Below are 26,191 nucleotides of genomic sequence, written 5' to 3'. Positions count from 1 at the left end.
ATCGATTCGCTCGATGGGACGACTCGAGGTCGAGGGGTGGCGGCACGGTGACCTCATCGGGAGATGGCAGGGAATGATGATTGGACTAGCTGGTGGCCTTGATGTTGCCCTACGTGCTGCCACCACCAAGCTGCCACCCACAGCCGCCAAAGCCTCCCTTGTGCAGCAAACTCGCCGCCACCCGCACCCGCCGCTGAACAAGTGTGACGGACAAGGGGGCAGGCAAGCAGCTGCTTCATCAAATTGGTGTCATGCTTGCGGTCTTCGGCTACAGCTTGTGTTCCTTCATGTACATTGTTTTCTATTCTCTCGTTTCTACTCATCTTGTGTTCCTCCATATTGCTTCATCAGGCAAGCAGCCACTAGTGTCTTGTTGTGAATACCCAAACAAAATTTTACAGGCAACAGAAATTCCAGTTGTCGTGTTGTGCACTAGAAAATATCTGCAACTTGTTTACAGCTGTAAAATATTTCCAAGATGTCAAACAGGGCCCTAGAAGTTCATCACTTGAGGTTGGCTCTATGGTAGCCTTGGCCTTGCTGACAGGTACAGTACTCAAGGGTCTGCTTCTCAATAGCTTCCGTCCCAGATAAAACCATCAGAATAACTAAAACAATGATGACAGCGAGTATACTGACACAAATGATTGCTGGTTGCTGCTCTTAGAACTCGATCAGATGAATTAAGTTCCCTACGATCAAAACCATTTCCAGTGCAAAAGCCTTCTGCAGCACAACCCACAAAGCTGCACATGCCAATGTGACTACCAGAGAAGTCGGCAAATGAAAGGTCAAATATATTGCAGACACCACAAGGAGTGGGACCATGGAAGTCATTCCTTTCGTGGTAGGTTCCCTGAAAAATGGTTACTGCTCCCATTGAATAATACCAGTGAGCTCAACGATTCTTTTTCATTAGGACAAGAGAATGGGATTTGTCCAGAGAGGCTGTTATTACTAACATCCAGATAGTAGGTTAAGTAATTGATGCAGAGTAAAGCCTTGGATACCGTCCCAGTAAGTGCATTACTGGATAAGTCTAGTTTTTCAGTTTTGGTAAGTATTTGCCCTATCTTAGCAGGAATAGAGCCACCTAAGTGATTATTAGAGAGAAAAAGGACTTGCAGTTGTACCAACAGTGCAGACCAACGAAGCATCAGGTCAACTAATGTGTTAAAAGAAAGATAGATGGCTGTAACATTTCGAAGTTCGCCAAAGCTTTGGTGGAATGGTGCCACTCAGCATATTTCCTTGCAGGTTTAGGTCTGTAACCATGGCACAATTCTTGATCGCTCTTGGGATATGATTGGTCAATCTGTTCTATGAAAGATCAAGCAAAGCCATAATGCTGAATAAACTGAGTGTGATCTGCATTCCCAAATCCGACACAGATCTCAGCAGGTATAGCACTGGACAGCTGGTTAATAGACAAATTCAAGCTGTTGAAATATGTAAGTGAGATACGGCACGTGGGATGTGCCGATGTGGCCAGACAGATTGTTAGAGCTCAGATTCAGAGTTACAGGTTTCTGCAGCGGTAGAGCTCTAGACTCTAGTGGAATGTTCCCAAACAGCCTATTGCCCCATAGAGAGAGATTTGTCAGATTCCTTCAAGTGCTGATTGACTGTGGGATAGGCCCTTCTAGGTAGTTATCAATCCGTAGCCTCTGCAACCTGGAGAACCTACCGATGCTTTCAGGTATAGGGCCAGTTAGTTGATCGTTGAGTGTGATCTCCAGAATGTTGGTGTGATCTTCACCAATTAGCCCAGAGGCCCTTGATACGCGCCCTGATCGGGGGCGTCCAACCATTCCATGGTTGGTGGGCCCCTATCGCACTGCACCATAAAAGGGAGGTGGGGTCGGGGCACAACTAACGAGGTTGACCTAAGCCGCCGTAACCCGCCTACAGAGAAACCCTAATCCGATCTAAAGAGAGTGTGCTGCCAGCGACGGGAAGCCGCCACCGACTTCACCTTCGCCTCTGCATCGCCACAACTGCGCCGGACTTCACCGCCCGCACTGCGTACCCGCTGCCATGGCGGCCACTTCCTCCTCTACCTCCTCTGCTAAGCCCGAAAGGTATGGCCCTCTACTCCTTTTCTCTCTCTCCAAGTCTTCTCAGTTTTCTCATGGCTTATACACTTGTAATAATGAAGTAAACCCACAAGATCTACTCCCAGTTGTTCCTAAGAATCTATCAATGGTACCAGAGCTAGGTTTTCTAGGGTGTAGATCTAAGTCTTGGGGTAGAAAAGAAGAACGAATTTAGAACGCGATGAACATGTTTTCAAATTCCCCAAATCCTAACCCTAACCCTAGATCAGAGACGGCGGGATTTTACCTTGCCATCACCGCCGGCTTTCGGCCGCAGGATAGAAACCACGACGGCTCGTCGGATCTGGACCGATGACCGCCAGTAGCAAGAATGAACCCTAACCCCAGATCACAGAAACGGAAGTAGCCCTAACCCTAATCCGATGAATAATGGACGGAGGGGACAGGGGCCTACCTGGGGCTCACCTGTCACCATCACCACCGCCGACATCGCGCGGGAAGCAGCTCCCGGGCCACCGTCCAGGGAGGCCACACCACCATGGAGCATCTACCTCAGGCTCGGGGGTCAAGGGCAACGTTGCAAGGCCGCTCGACGGCGGCGCGCTCAACCTTAGGCGAGCGCGCTCGCGGCGAGGGGCCCCACGGCGGTGCCACCACCTTTTTTTCTCTGACAGCCATGGGCGGCCGCCGTCGGGTTTCCATCTTGGCACTGAGAGAGAAGGGGAGGGAGGAAATGAGGTTTAGAGTTTTTGGGGTTGATCGGCAAGGAGGCCCGCAGCGGTGCCATCTTCCTCCTCTGGACAACCGGGCGGCCGCCGCTCGGTGTGACCGCCGCTCGGCGAAAGAGGGTCGAAGGGGAGAAGATGGAAATGAAATTAGGTTTTGGGGGAGGCCGGCCGGGATGGGGCGACTTTGATCTCCCGATCGCTGCGCACAGCCGTTGGATCAAGACGGACGACGGGGATTGCACGGGCCGAATTCAGCCCAGGCGGGCGAGGGGAATCCCGGCCCAAGCCTAGGTTGCGGCCTGGGCACGGGGAGGCACCGCGAGCGCGTGCACAAGCGCAGCTGGGCCACGCGCGAGCGCTTGAAGGGTCGGGCCAAAGGAACAGTAATGATTATAAATTTGTTTATTTATTTTCAGAAGCGAATATTGATGAATTTTGATTAGTTTTTCATCTCTATTCAATTTTGAACCAACAGGATAAATTGTTCAGAGAGTAGATGAGTACAATGAGATGCTTCTAAAAAGTAGATAAATAATTTATCAAGTTTCCACTGTAAAGTTTAATGTTGATTATCTTCTAATTAAATTCGAACCAACGGGAGAATTTGATTTGAAGAGCAGTTATATTTAGTAAATTATGATCATGTTTATCCTCTAATTAAATTGGAACCAACGAAAAAAATTTAATTAGAGGAGTAGTCCTTTTTTTTAAGTCAGATTATGGTATTGTCATTTTCTGACCAATGTTGATGATGACAATATTATAATAAGTTCAAGTTTGAGGTTTAAATCTCTGATAAATTTCAGGCCAACATGGTCAATTTTTCAGAGAGTAGATAAGGACCAAGAAATGATCCTGAACTAATAGAATGCATTTTATTAACATGTTTCCGCTGCAATGAAGTTGATTATCTTCCAATTAAATTTGAACAAACAGGAGAATTTAATTTTGAAGAGTAGTTATATGGATTTCAAGTTCATTTCTGAGTTTTATGCATTAATTCTATTTTCTGCCCAACGGTGATGTAGAATTGATGCAGAAGCACCTTGTTTATTTAACCGACGAGATCACTCGGTTGCATGCCAACGAGCTGTAATGCTGGGGTATGTGAATGAAAAGGCTTGAGTCAAGCCAGTTCAGGACAAATTTTTGCTAGTTTACTAATTTTGTGATTAAATTGGAACCAACGGAAAGATTTAATTAGAAAAAGAAGTATAAGTGAATGTTTTAGTCGTCATGACTAAGTTTTAGTCGTCATGACTAAGTTTTAGTATAGATCTATCCCGCATAGGGAGAAGTTTTGACATAGTACTTATGCTGGTCAATCCTGCATGGCGGGAGAAATTTTGTGATGATTCACATGTTTTGTATCCCGCATAGCGGAGAAGTTTGGGTAGCTCTAATGTTGTCCTAGTATTGGCCTTGACACAATAGAAATGCATCGTCATGGTCAATACTAACCAAAAGATAAGAAAAGATGCAAGTGTGACTTGCAAAAAGCACTGCTAATGAAAGACCTCGTTGAGTTCTCGAAGTGAAATAAGGAAAGTGTACTTCTATACGAATCAAGAAATAACTTTGTTTATATGACACAATCATGTGAATGAAGTAAGTTATAAGTGTCTGTCGATGGGGAACCCTATGGGCCCCCCCATAGACCATACTACAGGGAGGTAGGCCTTGGTAACAAGGCCTACAGCCCAATCGCCAAGAAGAACGCGGAGCAAAGCAACGTGCAAAACCGAAGCTCCAACTCAAACTATACAAGGAAAGGCGCCCGAAGCGTAGCTTAGGACTCTGACCTTGTATCCGAATAGGACACAAACAACGCCTCTCAGCGCCTGGACTATAAAGGGCTGGCGAGGGTTCCCATTGTAGGAGGAGGACGGATACCCGATACTCAGAGCAATACAACGCAAATAGGCTAACGCCAAAACTGGACGTAAGGTTATTACTCGACCAAGTCGCGGGCCTGAACCAGTATAAATCGTGAGTCTCTTTGCGTAACCGCCGAATTCCGCTATTCGCCGAAGCCCGAACAACTGTCCCGAGTACCCCCGTGGCAGGCTATCGGTGGTAAAACATCGACAGCTGGCACGCCAGGTAGGGGCTTTCGACGAATTTTTTCTTGAGAGTTCGGCGGACCTCAACCTCAAGATGACCTTTTCGGCGGGAACAACCTTTGTCTTTGGATCCTGGATCTGCAAGGCTGACGACGATGGCAAGCTTCGTACCCGTCTCCGAGAAGAAAAAGAATTCGATGACGAAGTTCAATACAAACTCACCGAGAAGATGACGAAACTCTCAACTTCGGATACAACTCGGAATAAGGAAGAAAGCGGATACGAAACCGACTCTGAAAAAGAGATACAACCCGATTCCAAGACAATCTTCACGGCACAAGAGCCAAGCCTAATTGGACTCGGAGACACAACAACGATCACGAAGGGATACGACCCATACAACTCAAAGAAGAACTTGGGAACTTACGGACTGCGCAACACGGCATCAGTCTATCAACACTTTACCCAAAACAAGATGAACTCAGCAAGAAGAATACTCCTGGAGGGAGCACAAAGAAGGGATGATCATGATAGTGACCCCGCAAGATTGTGTGGTGCATTGGCCAGGTTCTTTCACCTCAAGAAAAGTCCAGACTGGCACGCGCGTTGAAGAACTACCTTATCAAGAGGGAAAAGAACTTGGATCTAGTTCAGAAGCTACAGACAGCTCAACCAAATGAAGGATGGAATACCGTACAAGAAGAGCTCGGAAGAGGTATACTGTATACATGGCGGAGCAGTTAGAACAACCTTTGGAACCACCACAGATACCAGATATAAAATCTTCAGACGAATCAGAAGGCAACATCTCGCCAGATGAGAAAAGCGACAGCAACGAAAATGATGAGCAAAGACTAGCAAGGCTAAAGAAGAACAAATTGAAAGCTGGAAGGAGGAACCGGGCTAAACAAAAGAAGCAAGCCTGGAATAAATACAAAGCGGAGCTAACAGAATACAATAGAAAGAAGGCGGAAAAAGAAGCCACAAAAAATACAAAAAGGGAAAGAATTGAAGAATTAACAAAGGAGTTGTACACCCTCACGAATAACGGGAAAGCAAAGGAAGACCAGAAGAAAGAAGTCGGGGGATCAGAAAAACAACCCGGCGAAGAAATTTTACAGGAGCCACAAAGGGAGCAGCCACCCAAAAAATCGAATTTTCAAAGGATAGGACCAGTAGAAAGTGCTGATATCAATGGAAGGAAGGAACACTACTCAAAGCAACAAGAAAGAGACAAACCAGAATTGAGCCAACGGTACCAAGAAATATCAAGAAGATTTGACAAAGAAGATGACTACGGAGAGTCTGAGTTAAAAGAAGACAGGTCTTATTATAGAAGGGCAAGATCACCATATTACAGAAGAACAGAACTATACGATAGATTCCCTTGTTTCATAGGAAGACTACAAACTTTAAAGCTACCACACAAGTTTAAACCAGCAAATCATTCCAAGTATGATGGCAAAGTCGAACCAAGACAATGGCTAAGGGTTTACTCCCAATCTATTGAATTAGCTGGAGGAGACGACGACATCAAGGCTCTATTCTTCCCAATGGCCCTCGAAGCAATGCTGCTACAATGGTTTGACAAATTGAGGCCAAGATCAATCAGGTATTGGGAAGACTTGCAAGAAGCTTTCTGCAACAACTTCGCAGGCATTATTACCCATCCAATGACTGCAGCCGAATTGAAAGGAGTAAAGCAAAGGAGAAGAGAAAGTCTAAGGGAATACTGTAGAAGATTTGGAGAATTCAGGGCTCAAGTCCACGACATTACTGATAGGGAGGTGATAGAGGCCTTTGCAAAAGGAATCTGGGCAAACTGGCAATACAAGGACTATTTCAATGAGAACCCAAGAACAAATGAAGACTTTAAGAGGGTTGTTGAGAAGCTAATTTCGTCAGAAGAAAGAACTCGGCACAGATTTGCTAGGGACAACCCAAAGAATAGAAGACCCGATTACAGATAGCAAGACAAAAGACCAAGGTAGGACAATATGGTGGCAACCACAGACAACAAAAGAAGATACAATGGCAATGGCAATGGCAATGATGGCAATGGTAGCAATCACAATGGCAACTACAACAATAGCAACAACCGTAACGATAGCGGTTACAATAGTAATAGCAACTATCAGAGTAACAACTACCGAAGAAGAACGTCGGAAAACATAGAAAATATGCCGTGTCACATACACCCAGGGGCCAGACACAAGTTAGTTTAATGCAGCACTTTTCAGCGGCAATTAAGAGAGAAAACAGGAATCAAAACAACTCAGAGTCAAAGCAAGAAGAATCCAAGAAGGAGGAAAAGAGAGCTGAAGGAGATTATCAAGAACCCCAACGCCAATTAGCGGTGATATTTTCAGGTGTTCCTAACACACGAAGCAAAAGACAAGAGAAACTAGCTCACCGAGCCATCATGGCAGCTGAACCAGCCATCCCAAGATATCTAGATTGGTCAGAGTACCCCATCCACTTCACAAGAGAAGACCAATGGACTAGTGCAGCAAACACAGGATGCTACCCGCTGGTACTAGGTCCGACTATCGTAGGAGTAGCAGTAACTAAAGTACTCATCGATGGAGGAGCCGGGCTTAACATAATTTTCGCAGATACTCTCAAAAGGATGAATCTGGATTATGAAGGTCTAATGACACCCACAAGCACACCATTCTACAGAATAGTACCCGACAGAGCAGCTATGCCCCTCGGACAGATAACCCTACCCGTCACCTTTGGCACACTAGACAAATACCGGACGGAATTCATCAAATTTGAAGTTGCAGACTTTGAATCATGCTACCACGCAATACTTGGGAGACCAGCTTTAACAAAATACATGGCAGTACCACATTATCCATACCTACTGCTCAAGATGCCAACAATAAAGGGCATATTATTATTGAAAGGAGATCTAAAGAAAGCACATGATTGCAACATACAAGCAGTACAAATATCCAAAAGATTACAAGATATAAAGGAAGGAAAGGAGATTGTAATGCTAGCCAACGAAATGAACCTAGATGAGATTAAGATACCGGCCAAGAAGCCAAGCAACTTCGCACCACCAAAAGAAGCCGCTACCAAGACTATTGACCTACTGACTAGTGATCCAGAGAAGACGGCAATCATCAGTGCAAATCTTGACCCCAAATAGGAACTCGCGCTCACCAACTTTCTTTGGGACAACAAAGATATTTTCGCTTGGAAGCCAGCAGACATGCCAGGGGTCCCAAGGGAGTTGGCTGAGCACATAATTGATGTGAACAAAGGGTCCAAACCCGTTAAGCAGAAGTTACGAAGATTAGCTCCAGACAGAAAAGCAGCAATCAAAAAAGAGATCACCAAGCTCATGGTAGCAGGATTCATCAGAGAAATAATCAACCCGGATTGGCTTGCCAACCCGGTCCTAGTAGAGAAGAAGAATTTAAAAGAATGGTGCATGTGTATCGACTACACAGACCTCAACAAACATTGCTCAAAAGATCCATATGTCCCACCAAGGATTGATCAAATCATCGACTCGACAGCAGGATTAGCTCTGTTATCCTTTCTAGATTGCTATTCAGGCTATCATCAAATATCCTTAAGAGAAGAAGACCAAAGCAAGACTTCATTCATTACACCCTTTGGGGCATATTGCTATAAATCAATGCCTTTTGGGCTAAAAAATGTAGGGGCAACATATCAAAGAGCAATTCAAACTTGCTTGGGGAGTCAAGTCAGAAGAAATGCAGAAGCATACATTGATGATGTAGTAATCAAGATAAAAGAACCTGGATCATTGATAGAAGACCTTGAGGAGACTTTAAGAATCTAAAAGCATGGCAGTGGAAGCTAAACCCCACAAAGTGTGTTTTTGGGGTACCATCAGGACAACTACTTAGGTTTCTAGTCAGTAACCGAGGAATTAAAGCAAGTACAAAGCAGGTTAAAGCCATCATGGATATGAAACCTCCAAAGAAAGTTAAAGACATACAGAAGCTTACAGGATGCATGGCAGCACTCAACAGATTCATCTCCCGACTAGGAGAAAAAGGGCTACCTTTCTTCAAATTATTGAAAACAGTAGGAAATTTTGAATGGACAGAAGAGGCAGAAGAAGCATTCCAAAAGTTAAAAGAATACTTGGCATCATCACCAGTAATGACACCACCAAAAGACAAAGAGGACATGATGCTATACATTACAGCAACCAAGAACATTGTCAGCACAACAATTGTGGTTGAGAGAGAAGAACCCGGACACGCATACAAAATGCAAAGACCAGTCTATTAAATAAGCGAAGTACTAACAGAATCAAAAGTGAGATACCCACACGTGCAAAAACTACTTTATGCAGTGTTGATATCATCAAGAAAGCTGAGACATTATTTCCATGAACACAAGATTACAGTGGTAACCAATTTTCCACTTCAAGACATTCTACGCAACAAAGATGCAACAGGTCGGATATCAAAATGGGCAGTAGAACTCGGTGCTCTCAACCTAGACTTCAAACCAAGAACAGCAATCAAATCTCAAGCTTCTGACTTCATTGCTGAATGGACAGAAATCAGTCAAAAAGAACACGAACCAATACTTGATCATTGGAAAATGTATTTTGACGGTTCCCTAAAGTTTGGAGGAGCTAGAGCAGGAGTACTATTCATATCACCAGAAGGGAGACAGTTAAAATATGTGCTACAAATACTTTGGCAGGCAACTAACAATGAGGCAGAATATGAAGCATTAATACACGGTCTAAGAGTTGCAAGCTCGCTTGGGATCAAAAGACTACTTGTCTATGGTGATTCAGCTATAGTAATCAATCAAGTCAACAAGGATTGGGATTGTACAAAAGATAATATGGATGCGTACTGTGCAGAAGTCAGAAAATTGGAGAAAATTTTCCAAGGGCTCGAAATCCATCATGTACTAAGAGATTCCAACGTTGCAGCAGATGTGCTAGCCAAATTAGGATTAGATAGAGCAAAAGTACCACCCGGTATATTTGTGGAAGAACTCACAGCCCCATCCATCAAACAACTCGGAAACACAAAAAAAGAGAAGGAGACAACAGATCCAATGGAAATAGATCAAGCAGAAGAACCAGACCAGTCAAGACAAATCATGGTCATACAAAGTGATTGGAGACAAACATACATTGATTTTATCAAAGAGAAGAAACTACTCGAAGACAAAGCAGAAGCAACTCGGGTTGTACGAAGAAGCAAAAACTACGTTTTGGTGGGGGATAAACTATACAAAAGAGCAGCATCATCAGGAGTACTGCTTAAATGTGTTCCGATAGATAAAGGAAAAGAAATCTTGGACGAAATCCACTCAGGATGCTGTGGAAATCATGCAGCCTCTAGGACACTAGTCGGCAAAGCATTCAGAACCGGTTTCTATTGGCCAACAGCACTCAAAGATGCAGAAGAGCTCGTCAGAACATGCAAGAATTGCCAAATGTTTGCTAGGCAATCACATGTGCCGGCTCATAACTTAATATGCATACCACCGGCTTGGCCGTTCTCATGCTGGGGGATGGATCAAGTCGGACCACTCAAAAAAGCAAAAGAAGGCTTCGAATACATATTTGTGGCAATCGACAAATTTACAAAGTGGATTGAATACAAACCTTTGGTCAAATACAGTGCAGAAAAGGCAGTGGAATTCATACAAGACATCATGCATAGGTTCGGCATGCCCAACAGAATAATCACAGATCTTGGTTCACCATTTACAGCAAGAGAATACCAATACTGGGCAAGAGATTGTGGGATAGAAATCGACTTTGCATCAGTAGCACACCCACAGGCCAATGGACAAGTCGAAAGAGCAAATGGACTCATATTAGAAGGTTTAAAACTAAGATTATATGAAGATTTGAAAGATTATGGTGGAAAATGGATCGACGAATTACTAAAAGTAGTATGAGGTCTGAGAACCCAGATCAGCAGAGCAACTGGATACTCATTGTTCTTTCTGGTCTACGGATCAGAGGCAGTACTACTAGCCGACTTAATATGGCTATCTCCAAGAATAGAACAATATGAAGAAGGCGAAGCAGAAGAAACAAGGCGGTTAGAAATTGATTCAATAGAAGAAATAAGAGACAGTGCAATCATACAAAATGCAAGATATCAGCAAGGGTTACGAAGACATTATGACAAAAGTACTCAACCCCGATCACTAAAGCCAGAGGACTCAGTACTACGACTAATCCAGAAGAAAGATGGACGACACAAACTACTCAGTCCATGGGAAGGACCCTTCATCGTGAAGATAGCAACAGGACCCGACACATACGAGTTGATGACTCCAGATGAAATACCTATAAAGAACACTTGGCATATCAGCCAGCTCAAAAGATTCTACAATTAAGTACAACAGATTGTACTCAAGTTTCAAGAGAAATAAAATAGAGATTATTCAAGAAGAACAGCTTCAAATATGAGCCCTGTCCAACGCACAGAACCAACCCATAATCAGGTTGGGGAAAAAGGGGCTTCCCTGTTAACAGCCAACCCAGAAACGGTTGCGCTACATGGGCAATCTTGTCACTCAACCATATGGAGATGGTCTGACTGACGGCCAACGGCCAAATAGCTTCTTGGGTAAGGAGACCCAAGCTAGCATTTGTCACTCTACCATAAAGAGATGGTACGACTGACAGCCCTATCCAACGGACAGAACCAACCCGTAATCAGGTTGGGGAAAAAGGGGCAGCCCTGCAAATAGCTCAACCCAGAAACGGTTGTTGCTATACGGGTGCAATCGCTTACCCCAAGAGCTGGTACGATTGCTTACTTACCCTGCAAACAGCCAACCCAGAAACGGTTGTGCTATATGGGTCCGGTCGCCTACCCCAAGAGTGGTACGATCAAATACTTCGCCCAAGAAGCGGCACAAGCACTCCAACAACTCGGTCGCCTACCCCAAGAGTGGTACGATCAACTACTTCGCCCAAGAAGCGGCACAAACACTCTGACAACTTGGTCGCCTACCCTAAGAGTGGTATGATCGACTACTTCGCCCAAGAAGCGGCACAAGCACTCCAACAGCTCGGTCGCCTACCCCAAGAGTGGTATGATCGACTACTTCGCCCAAGAAGCGGCACAAGCACTCCAACAACTCGGTCGCCTACACCAAGAGTAGTACGATCGACTACTTCGCCTAGAGAGGGACACAAGCACTCCAACAACTCGGTCGCCTACCCCAAGAGCGGCATGATCGAATACTTCGCCCAAGAAGCGGCACAAGCACTCCAACAACTCGGTCGCCTATCCCAAGAGTGGTACGATCGACTACTTCGCCCAAGAAGTGGCACAAGCACTCCAACAGCTCGGTCGCCTACCCCAAGAATGGTACGATCGACTACTTCGCCCAAGAAGCGGCACAAGCACTCCAACAACTCGGTCGCTTACCCCAAGAGTGGTAGGATCGACTACTTCGCCCAAGAAGCGGCACAAGCACTCCAACAACTCGATCGCCTACCCCAAAAGTAGTACGATCGACTACTTCGCCTAGAGAGGGACACAAGCACTCCAACAACTCGGTCGCCTACCCCAAGAGCGGCACGATCGACTACGTTGCCCAAGAAGCGGCACAAGCACTCCAACAGCTCGGTCACCTACCCCAAGAGCGGCACGATCGACTACGTTGCCCAAGAAGCGGCACAAGCACTCCAACAACTCGGTCGCCTACCCCAAGAGTGGTACGATCGACTACTTCGCCCAAGAAGCGGCACAAAGCACTCCAACAGCTCGGTCGCCTACCCCAAGAGTGGTACGATCAACTACTTCACCCAGAAAGGGACACAAGCACTCCAACAACTCGGTCGCCTACCCCAAGAGCGGCATGATCGACTACGTTGCCCAAGAAGCGGCACAAGCACTCCAATAGCTCGGTCACCTACCCCAAGAGTGGTACGATCGACTACTTTGCCCAAGAAGCGGCACAAGCACTCCAACAACTCAGTCGCCTACCCCAAGAGTAGTACGATCGACTACTTCATCCAGAGAGGGACACAAGCACTCCAACAACTCGGTCGCCTACCCCAAGAGCAGCACGATCGAATACTTTGCCCAAGAAGCGGCACAAGCACTCCAACAACTCGGTCGCCTACCCCAAGAGTGGTATGATCGACTACTTCGCCCAAGAAGCGGCACAAACACTCCAACAACTCGATCACCTACCCCAAGAGTGGTACGATCAACTACTTCGCCCAAGAAGTGGCACAAGCACTCCAATAGCTCGGTCGCCTACCCCAAGAATGGTACGATTGACTACTTCGCCCAAGAAGCAGCACAAGCACTCCAACAACTCGGTCGCTTACCCCAAGAGTGGTACGATTGACTACTTCGCCCAAGAAGTGGCACAAGCACTCCAACAACTCGGTCGCCTACCCCAAGAGTGGTACGATCGACTACTTCGCCCAAGAAGCGGCACAAGCACTCCAACAGCTCAGTCACCTACCCTAAGAGTGGTACGATCGACTACTTCGCCCAAGAAGCGGAGAGTGGTACGATCGACTACTTCGCCCAAGAAGCGGCACAAGCACTCCAACAACTCGGTCGCCTACCCCAAGAGTAGTACGATCGACTACTTCACCCAGAGAGGGACACAAGCACTCCAACAACTCGGTCGCCTACCCCAAGAGCGGCACGATCGACTACATTGCCCAAGGAGGAGCACAAACACTCCAACAACTCGATCACCTACCCCAAGAGTAGGTACGATCGACTACTTTGCCCAAGAAGCGGCACAAGCACTCCAACAACTCGGTCGCCTACCCCAAGAGTGGTACGATCGACTACTTCACCCAAGAAGCGGCACAAGCACTCCAACAGCTCGGTTGCCTACCCCAAGAGTGGTACGATCAACTACTTCGCCCAGAAAGGGACACAAGCACTCTAACAACTCGATCGCCTACCCCAAGAGCGGTACGATCGACTACGTTGCCCAAGGAGGGGCACAAACACTCCAACAACTCGATCGTCTACCCTAAGAGCGGTACAATCGACTACTTCGACCAAAGAGCGGCACAAATAGTCCAAACAACTCGGTCGCCGACCCAAAGAGCGAAACAAGCTATGGCAAAGCAGAAAAAAGACACAAGGAAAGACAGGGCAAAACTAGTCCATATTATTCAAAGACATCTAAGAAGAAAAGAAAGACATGATGAAGCCTACTCATATCTTAAAAATTCAGAGACAAAGTATATTACAAGGACATCAAAAGAAGGTTGACTTTTCACATCTGTTCAAGAAGACGGAAGAGAAGGAGGAAGTACATTCATTTGATCAAGAATTTGGTCTGATAGACCACTAAGCTATACTTTGGCCTCCTCCCAGTGTCTTGAAAACTTAGCCATTACAGAAGCTTTAGTAATCCGCTCAAAAGGAGCATCAGGGGCAACAATCCGGACATACGAAACCACATTGTTGATGCACCGGTAAAAGCCACCCTTCACAAAATCATAAAACCAGAAAAAAAAGCACCGGTAATCCCTGCTCGGCAAAGACCTGAAGGAACAAGAAGAAATTCCTAGAACTCCACCATGAAGTACTCAGAGGCTTATCAATCTCAAGATCGCCGATCCTAAGTCTTTTCAGTACTAGCAAGAACATGAAGTCTGACAAAACAACAATTTATACCGAGTTGTTTTCACGAGAGCCAGACAAAGCACTCGAAGACAGTCTCTCAAGACGACGTTCTACAAATACCGAGTTGTTTACATGGCACAAACGAAAGCCAGACAAAGCACTCCACCTACCAAAGAGTCATTTCACAACAAATGGAAACAACTCGTCTACTCAAAACTATGGATACGTACCATGAAGCAACTGCTCGGAAGAAATCCTGATCACTCACACAATTCGTCTGACGAATAAGTAAAGCAGAGACATCCACACAGAGAAACAAAAGAAGCCACATCAAAAGAAAAGGAAAAGAGAAATTGGGGAAACAAAGTTTATGATGATCATAGAAGAACACGACTACTACATACATCAAATCACCAAGATAAATCTATGACCGAACAATCTGCCCTTCGATATCCTTTACACCAACATCAAAGCGAGGGCTAATGACAATGCATCCAGCCATCATCAGTTCCTCGCCGGAGACCCGCTACCCACAGATTCGACATCATCGTCATCTTCGACAGCAAGGGCGCCCCAGTCGACTTTGTCTTTGGCGGCAAGCGCCTCCCAATCAACCTCATCTTCACTGTCACTACTAAGGACGATCAAATCCACCCTTGTCGAAGTAGCGTCAGCAGCAGAGAGGGGGACAAGAGTGACCACAGGAGCAGCCGAGGGATCCTCCTTCTTCTGCAGAGGGACAACCGGCACTGATGTCCCAACAAGGGGAGCCTTCCCCACCACCGGAGGGGCTGGCAATAAAGGCGACGACGAAGACCTTCCGCTCAATGACTCCACCAAGGCTGTCCTCGGAGAGCGAACAAGCGAAGAACGTGACACCTTACAGACACTCTGCCTATGGATGAACTTCTTCTTCGTCATTGTGGCTATGGTGAAACAATTGCGGAGTGGCCAGTTAAATAGAGACCAAATCGCCATCCCAGGCAGTTCAACAGCCTCCTCAAGATAAGGATGGAGTTAAAACTTTCTTCATAAAAGGTTAAGGGCGGAGTTAATTCCTTCATCAAAACCAATATGGCGATTCGGCTTCTACCGTCAACCACGCGACGATCCATTTACTGATACAGCTAAAATGATGGAAGGCACAAATCTACACAATGGTACGATCCAACGGGCAGATTTTAGACTTATCCATCCAGCACCACGGTAGAGTTTTCAGATTACTACAAGAACAACCCGTCAACCATGAAGAAACAAAGGGCCACCTCGCAAGGAACAAAAGAACCCGGTTATTAAAGAAAGAACTCGGGAGCCTCATGAATAACTAGGATTACAGCAGAAAAATGAATGACAACTCTGAAGACAAGATTCTTTCCATTACAAATGGCTTCAAAAATAGAAGATTACACATCTTACAAGACCCAATGAACTCGGCACTATGACAAGCAAGGTAGCAAAAAGGAGCCCGGACACAACTAGGCTTTGGAACGACTACGTGCTCCAATTTGCTACTCGGTAGAACAAACCGTGCTCGGCTACACTGTTTTCTTCAAAGGACGAACATAGTGCATCCAAGGCAGAAATCAGCAACACGGCGGGACAACATAGACCAGGGGAAGTCGGCAGGCATCTGTCTACCCAAGCCCGACGTGATGTAGGATCAGGTGTTGATCTACATCGGATAGTCTCAAGACAGACGGCGAGGATCAACCCAGAACTGCCGGATGAAGGAACGAAGCCCACATCACAAGACTTCCTCCAACTACCACTACATACTTCCAAGTACAATGCCGCTGCGGGATTAGTCTACCTCTAATCCCTATCACAAGACTTCCTCTAGCTACAACAAAATGTACAAGAACTACAAAATACGCCCGGGGGCTACTCTACTTCATACACTATCATATTCATAACTACAGAGACTTCAGAACAGGCAACAAAAGGCTCGATGAATCAAAACAGCACTCCGGAAGGGCATTTATAGGCAAAAGAAGCGGTGCACATGGACTAGGAGCACCAACAGAAGAAATCTAACAAAGGACACAATGAAAAGACAGAATTCAATGAAAGAGGACTCTGGCGTGAAAGAACGGCACTCAAGGACAAGCATATCCAAGAGAATATTCCACAAGCAACAATACAACCCGTGAAGACATGCATTGAATTCTCCAACAACCAGAATGACAACAGCAATAAGTAACCGAACAAACAACTCAGAGACATATGAAGGATCACATACAAAATTACAATGTCAAAGGATTACAGTCAAAAAAGAACTCGGACAGAGAAAAATTATACATCTCATTGATCGAAGACAAATACAAAGGTTACAGACAGCCAAACAGGACCGGATAAACTCAGACATAAGATAGAGACAAGGTTCTTAAATATTGCAACAAGGAACCCAGTGGCGGCAGCAGCGGTAGCCCGGACGCAGAAGAACAGATAGAGCAGCATGTTCATTACCAAGAAAGCATAAGCCCGGGGGTTGCTCAACCTCACACACCAGCATATCTACGAATGAAGAAAGAATTGAAGAAGAAATTTCCTACTCAAGGAAGAACCACAACCAACAAAGAAGGTATTTTTAGCAAACCAGAGGTAAACAAGGCTAAAGATCATAAGAAAGAAAGAGGAAAAGAACAAAAGAGCAAAGCAACAAAGGTGAATAGTACCTAAAAGCAAGATTCCTGATAAAAAGTAAAAGAAGACGCTCACTCATGGCTATACAAGACCCATCCGTGACCAGCAAAAGACAAAGATCAAAGGAGTACAAATCAAGACCCTTCTTCCGGCTTCTTTTCAACAGAAAAGAACCTGGAAAAGGCTCGAGGGCTGCAAGTACCTACCACAGAAAAACATATTTTCAAATTTTTTGACCCTCCAGCTTTTTTGTACCAAAAAAAATAAGAGGTTCGGGGGCTACACTCAATGAGTGCAAACTCAAAGGAAAAAGAACCCGGAGGACATCAAGCAAAAGTGCACATCAGCCAAAAGAAGAATCAAAGAAGACCATCCCAAGATTTCACTTCAAGAAGGACCCGAATCAAGACTACAACAACTTGGCCCTTGAAACTCAATCATGAAATGCTCGGGGGCTTGTCGATGGGGAACCCTACGGGCCCCCCATAGACCATACTGCAGGGAGGTAGGCCTTGGTAACAAGGCCTACAGCCCAATCGCCAAGAAGAACGCGGAGCAAAGCAACGTGCAAAACCGAAGCTCCAACTCAAACTATACAAGGAAAGGCGCCCGAAGCGTAGCTTAGGACTCTGACCTTGTATCCGAATAGGACACAAACAACGCCTCTCAGCGCCTGGACTATAAAGGGCTGGCGAGGGTTCCCATTGTAGGAGGAGGACGGATACCCGATACTCAGAGCAATACAACACAAATAGGCTAACACCAAAACTAGACGTAAGGTTATTACTCGACCAAGTCGAGGGCCTGAACTAGTATAAATCGTGAGTCTCTTTGCGTAACCGCCGAATTCCGCTATTCGCCGAAGCCCGAACAACTGTCCCGGGTACCCCCGTGGTAGGCTATCGGTGGTAAAATATCGACAGTGTCTTCTCGTTTGTAGGCTTTCTGAATAGTTATCGAAATTATGGCAGTAAAGTTCATGCCATATTTCAAGGGAAAGAATATTAAGATCAATTAAGAAAAATACTCTTCATTAAGAGTGAGATAAAGATCAATTAAGAAAGATACTCTTTTATTAAGAGTGAGATAAATACCGTTGGAGGAGTACAATGGTTACAACAATGATACCCCTAAGCAGAGAAGTAGCTAAATTCCTGGACCTTTTAAAGTTTTGACAGGAAAATAGCGTAGTCAGTCTTAAAGATGATAAGGTGGTGCTTAAAGCGCCATATGAGGTTTTAATAGCTTAAACCCAAAATAAGAAATTTGAAGATACACTATCTTTAAAAAAGATGGGAAGATCTGAGGGAGCATGGTATGTAGAGGTATGTAGAGACCTAAGATTTGAAGAGAAACGGGACTGCGTGCCCACTTCAATGATTTAAAACAACTAATTTCTCAATACCTGTTGATGTTGTATGACTTATACAACACCTATTGTTGACTTTTCGAAGAAGATGAATAATGTAAATAAGGATCTTGTAATACAGGAGCCTGTAGAATCAATTGCCTCTTGGCAATGAAGAGCAACAATAGCCCCATATGAAAGTGCCAGTAGATGAGGCCCCAGAAGGTCTCAAAGAATTAGTAAACTAGTTTTCCAATGAATATGAAGTCTATGTTAGTAAAGAAATTCAAATGAGGGTGATCCCACCTCATTTGAAGAAGCCATGAAAAACGTTTACTCGTTTAAATGGCAAGAAGCTATAAAGTTGAAATGAATTCGATGAGTACCAACGATGTTTGGGACTTAGAAGTAATTTCTAATGAAGCCAAAATAGTAGGCTGTTAATGGATCTACAAGACAAAATGTGACTCTAAAGGGAATGTAGAAAGATATAAAGCACGACTTGTGCCAATATGCTTTAAGCAAAGAGAATGAATAGATTACAATGAGAGTTTTCTCTCCAGTCTTATGTAAGGATTCTTTTAGAATCATAATGGTGTTAATGGCACATTATCATTTAGAGTTACATCAGATGGATGTAAAGACGGCATTCCTCAACCGGGATTTATATGAAAAATAATTACATGGCACAACCCAAAAGGTTTTGTCGTGGAAGAAAAGAACATATGTGATGCCGTCTGTAGAAATCCATTTATGGGTTAAAAGTAAGTCTCTAGACAGTAGTATTTGAAGTTGATGAAATGATAAGAAAGTTTGGGTTTTAAAGAAAATGAGAAGGACAGTAGCGTTTATGCGAAGTTCAAGAATGGAAGATTCATTTTCCACATCCTGTGAATAGATGACATTCTACTCACTAGTAGTGATATTAATCTGTCATTGGAGAAGAAGTTTTGTCCTCAAGTTTCAATGTGAATGATCTTGGTGAAGCGTCATTGGTTCTAGGAATTGAAATTCACCGAGATAGATAAAAATGTGGTATTAGGACTATCGCAAAGGCATACTTAGAAAAGATTCTAAAGAAATAAAGTATGCATGCGAGTAAACCACGCCTGCTCCTATAGTCAAGGGTAATAGATTTGGGAACTTTAAGTGTTCTAGGAACCGATATGAGATCGATCAAAAGAATATGGTTTCATATGCTTCAGCTGTTGAAAGCTTGATGTGTGTACAAGTACAAGTAAGAACTTACCCTGACGTAGTTTATGTATCTAGGATATTTTGACAGAAGTCCAGTTCAGATATAGATCACTGGAATTGAGTTGAGAATGTCTTACAATTTTGCAAAGTATCATAGGCCTCATGCTGAGTAAGAAAGAATAAGTACTCTCAAATAGTTGAGGGTGCAAAAAGTTAAGTCTTGGCGAGATGTGTAGTGAAATCTACAGCAGTTGCTAACACTCGTAGTTGGAGCATTATTGTGGAAAAGCTCCAAAGAAACAGTTGTGGTGTCATCAGTGATACATACCATAGTATAGCTTGTCATGAGGCTTAAGGAACAGTCAAAAGGAGGTTAAGGGAATTTGTACCCGGATTTAACAATGGTAGACAATAGCAATAAACATTTAAAGTAAGTTAACTCCTAAGACAACAAGTCAAGTGTGCTGCCAAACACATTGACACTAAGGTATAGGTTGTAAAGGAGAAAATCCAGAATTATTTTGAAAGCATTGAGCACATAAGTACCGAGTAAGTACTTGCGGATCCGCTTACCAAAGGCTAACCACCTAGTGCGTTCAGAGAACACACAGTCGACATGTGTTTATAGAAAAGCCTATGATTTCTGGATACTAAGGACCTAGTTGAGTATCTGTTTCAAATCAGAGAGGTGCGTTGTAGCTGTTTAATCTAATGGCAACAGACCGTGACGATGAGGCACGCTCTATGCACTGATCTGTGGTGGAATAGGAACAAGATAAGATAAGTAAGTTAAGTTTAAGGAATAAGGTGAGATCAAGGGGGAGAATGTTGGTTTGATCTACACCAATTAGGCCCAACGGTCAATTAGGCCCTTGGATCTGCGTCCCTGATCGGGGGCGTTCAACCACTCCATGGTTGGTGGGCCCCCGTCGCACAGCACCATAAAAGAGAGGTGAGGGCCAGGGCACAACTAACGAGGTTGACCTGAGCCGCCGTAACCCGTCTACAGAGAAACCCTAACCCGATCTAAAGAGAGCGTGCTGCCAGCGATGGGAAGCCCCGACTTCACCATCGCCTCTGCATCGCCACTACTGCGCCGAACTTCACCGCCCGCACTGCGTACCCGCTGCCATGGCGGCCACTTCATCCTCTACCTCCTCTGCTAAGCCCGAAAGGTATGGCCCTCTACTCCTTTTCTCTCTCTCTAAGTCTTCTCAATTTTCTCATGGCTTATACATTTGTAATAGTGAAGTAAACCCACAAGATCTACTCCCAGTTATTCCTAAAAATCTATCACAGAATAGTTGATGATTCCCACAATTTCTGTGGCAGCTTTCCAGTGAAGTTGTTTTGGGACAATTCCACTGTTACTAGTGGTAGCTCAGACAAGTAATGTGGTACTCACCATGAAGATGGTCTCCTTCCAGGTTAAGTTCCGTAAGGTTCTTGCACCCTTGAAATGCCTCCATGATATTTTCCAGTCAGATTGTTGTTGTGCAGTATGAGTGCTGCAGCGATTTGACCTGACAAATCCCAACAGGAATAGAACCAGATAGCTTGTTGGTTTCTGCAGAAAAAATAACTAGATGCTGCAATGGCAGTACTGGGAGGGGTCCATAAAACCTGTTCTGCACCAGATACATGGAACGAAGAATCACCCAATTCTGGATCCACTCTGGAATGTGACCAGATCGATTGTTGCCTCCGCATTTAATGTGGCAATGTGTTCTATACCTGCGAGTTCTTCAGGTATAGAGCCAGGAAAGGAGTTAGCAGACAAATCAACAAACACTTCTTGCACTTACCAAGTTCTCTCAGAATATTCCCAGTGAGCCCAGAGCCCTTGTGTATTGACTGTGAAATCCAGGGAGCTCAAGCTCTTCCAGCAGGATGTTTACTGATTTCTTCGGAAATGCTTCCCTTGAAACCATTATGTCCCAATATTAACAATTGAACATTCTGTAGCTGACCAATCTCCCTAGGTAGTGGCCCCACCAAAGCATTTGAAGTGAGATCAACTGTATCTAGGTTTGCCATTGCAGTTATTCCTGGAAATATTGAGCCACAGATATTACTCCGGCTTGTATGAAGGTGCAAGAGCCGAGACAGATTACCCAGAGCTGCTGGCATTAACCCATTGAGTGCGTTCATGTGAAGGTCCAGGAACTCCAGATTCTGTAGACTGCCCAGCTCTGGAGGAAGGGCACCGGAGACGGAATTCATGGATACAGAGAGCTTGTTGAGGTACTTAAGCTGTGCAATAGCAGGGCTCAATTGACCTGAAAAGAAATTATTGTCAACCACCATTTCTTTCATTGTCTTCAGTCCATACAATGAAACAGGAAGGACCCCTGTAAGCTGGTTATGGCTCAAATCAAGGTACTCAAGATTGTGCAAGTTCCCAAGGCATCTGGAAGCTCACCAAAAAACCCGCAACCACTAAAGTTGAGATGAACAAGTGATTAGAATGACCTGAAGCATAACAGCAATGGGGCATAAATTGGCACAGAGACACAGAGACAAGTCTATTGACATAACATTATGCTCCACACAAGTTATACCTGACCAGCTGCTTTTTTTTTTTTAGCTGAATCAGACCAGTCACGGAGAAATCCTTTCCCTTCAGCTTCCCTCACGTAGAACAAGGTATTTATATCATTATATCCAGTCAAAGCAGAGCTAGGGGTAAAGCATATCAGTAGGATCAAGATGAAGAAAACATGGATTCCATTGCCAGTATTTTAAATTTTTATATGCACAAAGAAAATAGTCAAGTTAGCAGCTGCAAAAGAATCAAACAGCAATACAATCTCAGCATAATTTTTCAACATATCTACTGTAATGACTAAAAACAATGTATCAACATGAGCTCCAGGGAAAAAAGATGTTCCACAGTTTTTCCTCAGCTTTACAAAAGAAGTCAATTAAAGTGGCAATCTAGTTTCAACTGTTTTGGACCAAGCCAACTCCTGAAGCCAAATAGCTAGTTTGTTCTGGTTCTGGAAGGCTGGAACAGATCTTTAAAATATGGCTATGCCTCCAACAGAACATTAGGATGTTTTTTGTTGGTCATTACAAAAAGAGCACAAAGACAAACTAAACTGACTGGGAGACCATTAATCATATTTTGGTTTATAATGCTTAAGCCCGAAGTATATATGCCAAATTTTATGGTACTCCCAGACTAGCACGGATTGTGCATCTAGTCTGCTCTCAAGGACAATGACTGATGAGATACTACTTATTCAATGGTGTGAATGTGACGGTGCACCATACACCTGGACGTGAAAAAACATTTTAGAAGGCAAACAATGCATACTGTTTACTGATCTACTAAGTACTAACACATAGGGTGGCATAGAGCTACAAGTGCTAAACTAATTAAAGAATACAATTTCAGAGGACGTGCCATTTTCATAGCTGACATCAAAGATGTGATCATAGAGGCAGGTCATAAAAAAAAATGAAAGTACACAAGTTATTCAGAGTTTCAGACATTCAGTTACTGGTTTTGCTTCGTGTTGTAGAGCATGTTTGGCAGAGCATAGAGCTGAGGCACGTGATGGTGTCTGGATGAGCCATCTTGTGTGCATTTTTTACTAAGACTGGCTTAAACTACTTCGTGGAGCTTAGAGCTGTAACCTTGCCAAGCAAAGCTTATATACTTGGTGGATAGTTTTATACCAGATCATGTTGCTGCTATTGCAATGAGTGAAATATCTGGAATGTGAACTAAGTGCTTACTATTTTTATTTAAGTAAAAGTGAGAGAGGACATGTATCCTGAGAGACAGCAAAGCACTTGTTCCATTTCTTTGGCTTTGGTAAAGAGTGCAGAAAGTGATCTACAGTTTGAAGAAGGCAAATTAAACAACAGTCTGATGCCAGAAATAAACCCAATAAAAATGACAAGTATCTGTCTGGAAAAAAAAGCACTGTTGCATCTGACATTCCGCAGCTTATAGATGCATCATGCATCATTATTTGCAGGCAAGGAATGGAGAACATATTGTATCACCCACTATATATACAAAGTGTCCAAACTGCATTGTGATACCCGTACTGTTTGAATGTAATGCCCTAGCTCTGTGTCGAAATTTGAAAGACAGAAAGCCAGATAAATGCACATTTGGACAAAATGAAACTGTAACTATTGTCAGTTACCTTTTAATTTGACGGTCTTCTTCCTTCAAGTAGCGCAGAAGAAAAAAACAACAACCAAAGGAGCAATGTAAGTCAACACTGCACCGCAATATCTGTTCTAGAAGAGAAGATAGAAGTAGGTCATCAAAATGAAAACCTGCAAGTTATTCAGTTACTGGTTTTGCTTAGGTAGCTAAGTAGATAATGTCTGACAGAAGAGTAGAACTGAGGCACATGATGGTGTTTGAATGAGCCATCTTGTGTGCATTTTAGACTAAAACTAGCTTGAACTGCTTCATGAAGCTTAGAGATGTAACTTTGCCAAACAAAGCTTTATGTACTCAGTGTGGAAAGTTTTGTACCAGCACATGTTTCCAGCCACTGCAATGGATGGATATGCTCCAGAATGTGAACTAAGTGCTTGCTATTTTATTTAAGTAAACCTCAGAGAGGAGATAATAGAGACAGCAAAGAGCTTATCTACTGTTTCAAGAAAACAAATTAAACAACAGTGCGCTGCTGGAAGTAAACCCAATGAAATTGACAAGTATCTGTCTCGTTTCAGAGTATCTTTATGAAAAAGAAGCACTCTAGTTCTGATGTCCAACACTCCTGCTGCTTACATATGTAACATTGCAACATGACGTGCAAGCAAGGAAGGGGAAGGAAGGGAGTTTATATTGCATTTCTGTCTCTTGATTTGGTTTAATGAAGGAACCAGAGGAAATGAAGGACAAAATCTGTCAAAGCTGCAAGAGTTTCCTTTTTGTTGACAAAGACCTTAAAATAAAATCCTTTGGTAACCAGCATTAGCAGGTTAATTAGACAGTTAATATATTATTAACCATTTTAATTACATTAGCTCCTATAAAATTTACGGCTAAGATTTGTTTCAAGTAGGTAGAGGAGAGTGCCTTAAAAGAACCCACTACATATACAAGGTGTCCAAACTTTTGTAATTCCCGAACTGTAGGCATGTAATGCCCTATCCCTATGAGTGTACAAATTTGGAAGACAGAAAGACAGCTGAAAAGCACATTTGGACAAAATGAAATTGTAGCTGTTGTTAGTGATTTTAAATTTGATAGCCTTCCTTCGAGTAGCACAGAAGGGAAAGATCAATAGCCAAAGCAGCAATGTATTTCAGTGCACATCCTGGACAAAAAAAGGTCAACGCTAGATCAATACCACAGTTAGCCTTGGTTGAGAGTCATCAATGTTAGATTCCATAACGTCCTCCACAAATAACACAGAGGTAGGGATAGAGATCAAATAGAGTAATGCCAATCACTGCAAATGCATTAATCGGCCTGTTCGCTGGTTGGTTTCTGGGCTGGTTTGGGCTGGCTAGTGCTGGTTTGTTGTGAGAGGAAAACACTGTTGGCTGGCTGGTTTGGGCTGGCTGAAACCAACAAGCGAACAGGCTGATTATTTGCAAAATAGCAACCACAAAAACAGCTTTACAAGCATACAGGTCAATAGAGAACAATCTTCAATCGTATTACCCATCAACTATGTTCTCACAAGTTGCCAAAATAGTGCAATAGAGAACTATATCAACAAGGGTAGTAGTACAAGCACTGCAGCAGAAGAGAATTTTCTGGCTTGATCCCAGGAACCATATCAGATTATCAGTACACGAACAAGACAGCAGAAGTTGCTGGCTCCTGGGGATGTTCCTTCTTCACCAGGGACTTGGGCCATAATTTGTGTTGTGATTTATTTATCGGGCCGTGTGGCCGTCCTGACCAACCAAATCTAATTAAAACAGTCGCATTCAATCGCAGCATTTCTTTAAACCAGTACAACTAGTAGCACGAAACCGAGACAGCACCAAGGAATCTCCCAAGAAAAACGCAGACAATTAAAAAAAATTGAGACCCACAAAGATTATTCATTGGCTTATAAACCATGGTACAATATTTTTCTCTTTTAAAAAAATCAGTCATACAAATCAGCTCCTGCGCCTCTACGGCGGGCGAGTCGGAGACGCCAGAGGACTCGTTCGACGCCGATACCGACGCCGATGCCTCCACCCCACACGTGCGGACCTCGTCGATCATCTTCACCACGTACACGATCTTGGACCGCTGCTCGGGCGCTGCTGCCGCGCAGCTCAGCGCCAGCTGCAGCATCGCCACCATCTCCTCCTCGGTGCCCTTGTCCTTCATCAGCTCTAGGTCGAACACCTCCGACGTCCACTCCTCCCGCACCACGGACTACACCCACCGGAGCAGCTCCACCACCACGCCGCTGTTGGGGAGCTCGCTCCCGAGGTACCGACCCGTCAGGAGCTCCAGGAGCACCAGGCCCAGCGCGTACACGTCGCCTTGTGCAGGGGCGGATTCAGGGCCCGGGCTGCCCGGGCTATAGCCCGGGGCGAGTCCATGTAGCCCCTGTAACATATGTGGTGTTTA

The 26,191-nt window shown here is 44.3% G+C and overlaps 1 pseudogene; it reads right to left on the bottom strand.

Annotated features, from left to right (window-relative positions):
- Window positions 1-571: 571 nt before the first annotated feature.
- Window positions 572-25,945, bottom strand: LOC136466122 (leucine-rich repeat receptor protein kinase MSP1-like; annotated as a pseudogene).
- Between the last annotated feature and the right edge of the window lie 246 nt (window positions 25,946-26,191).

The sequence above is a fragment of the Miscanthus floridulus genome, chromosome 7 (assembly GCF_019320115.1).
Source record: "Miscanthus floridulus cultivar M001 chromosome 7, ASM1932011v1, whole genome shotgun sequence".
NCBI lineage: Eukaryota > Viridiplantae > Streptophyta > Magnoliopsida > Poales > Poaceae > Miscanthus > Miscanthus floridulus.
This window is presented reverse-complemented; position numbering and strand designations above follow the sequence as displayed.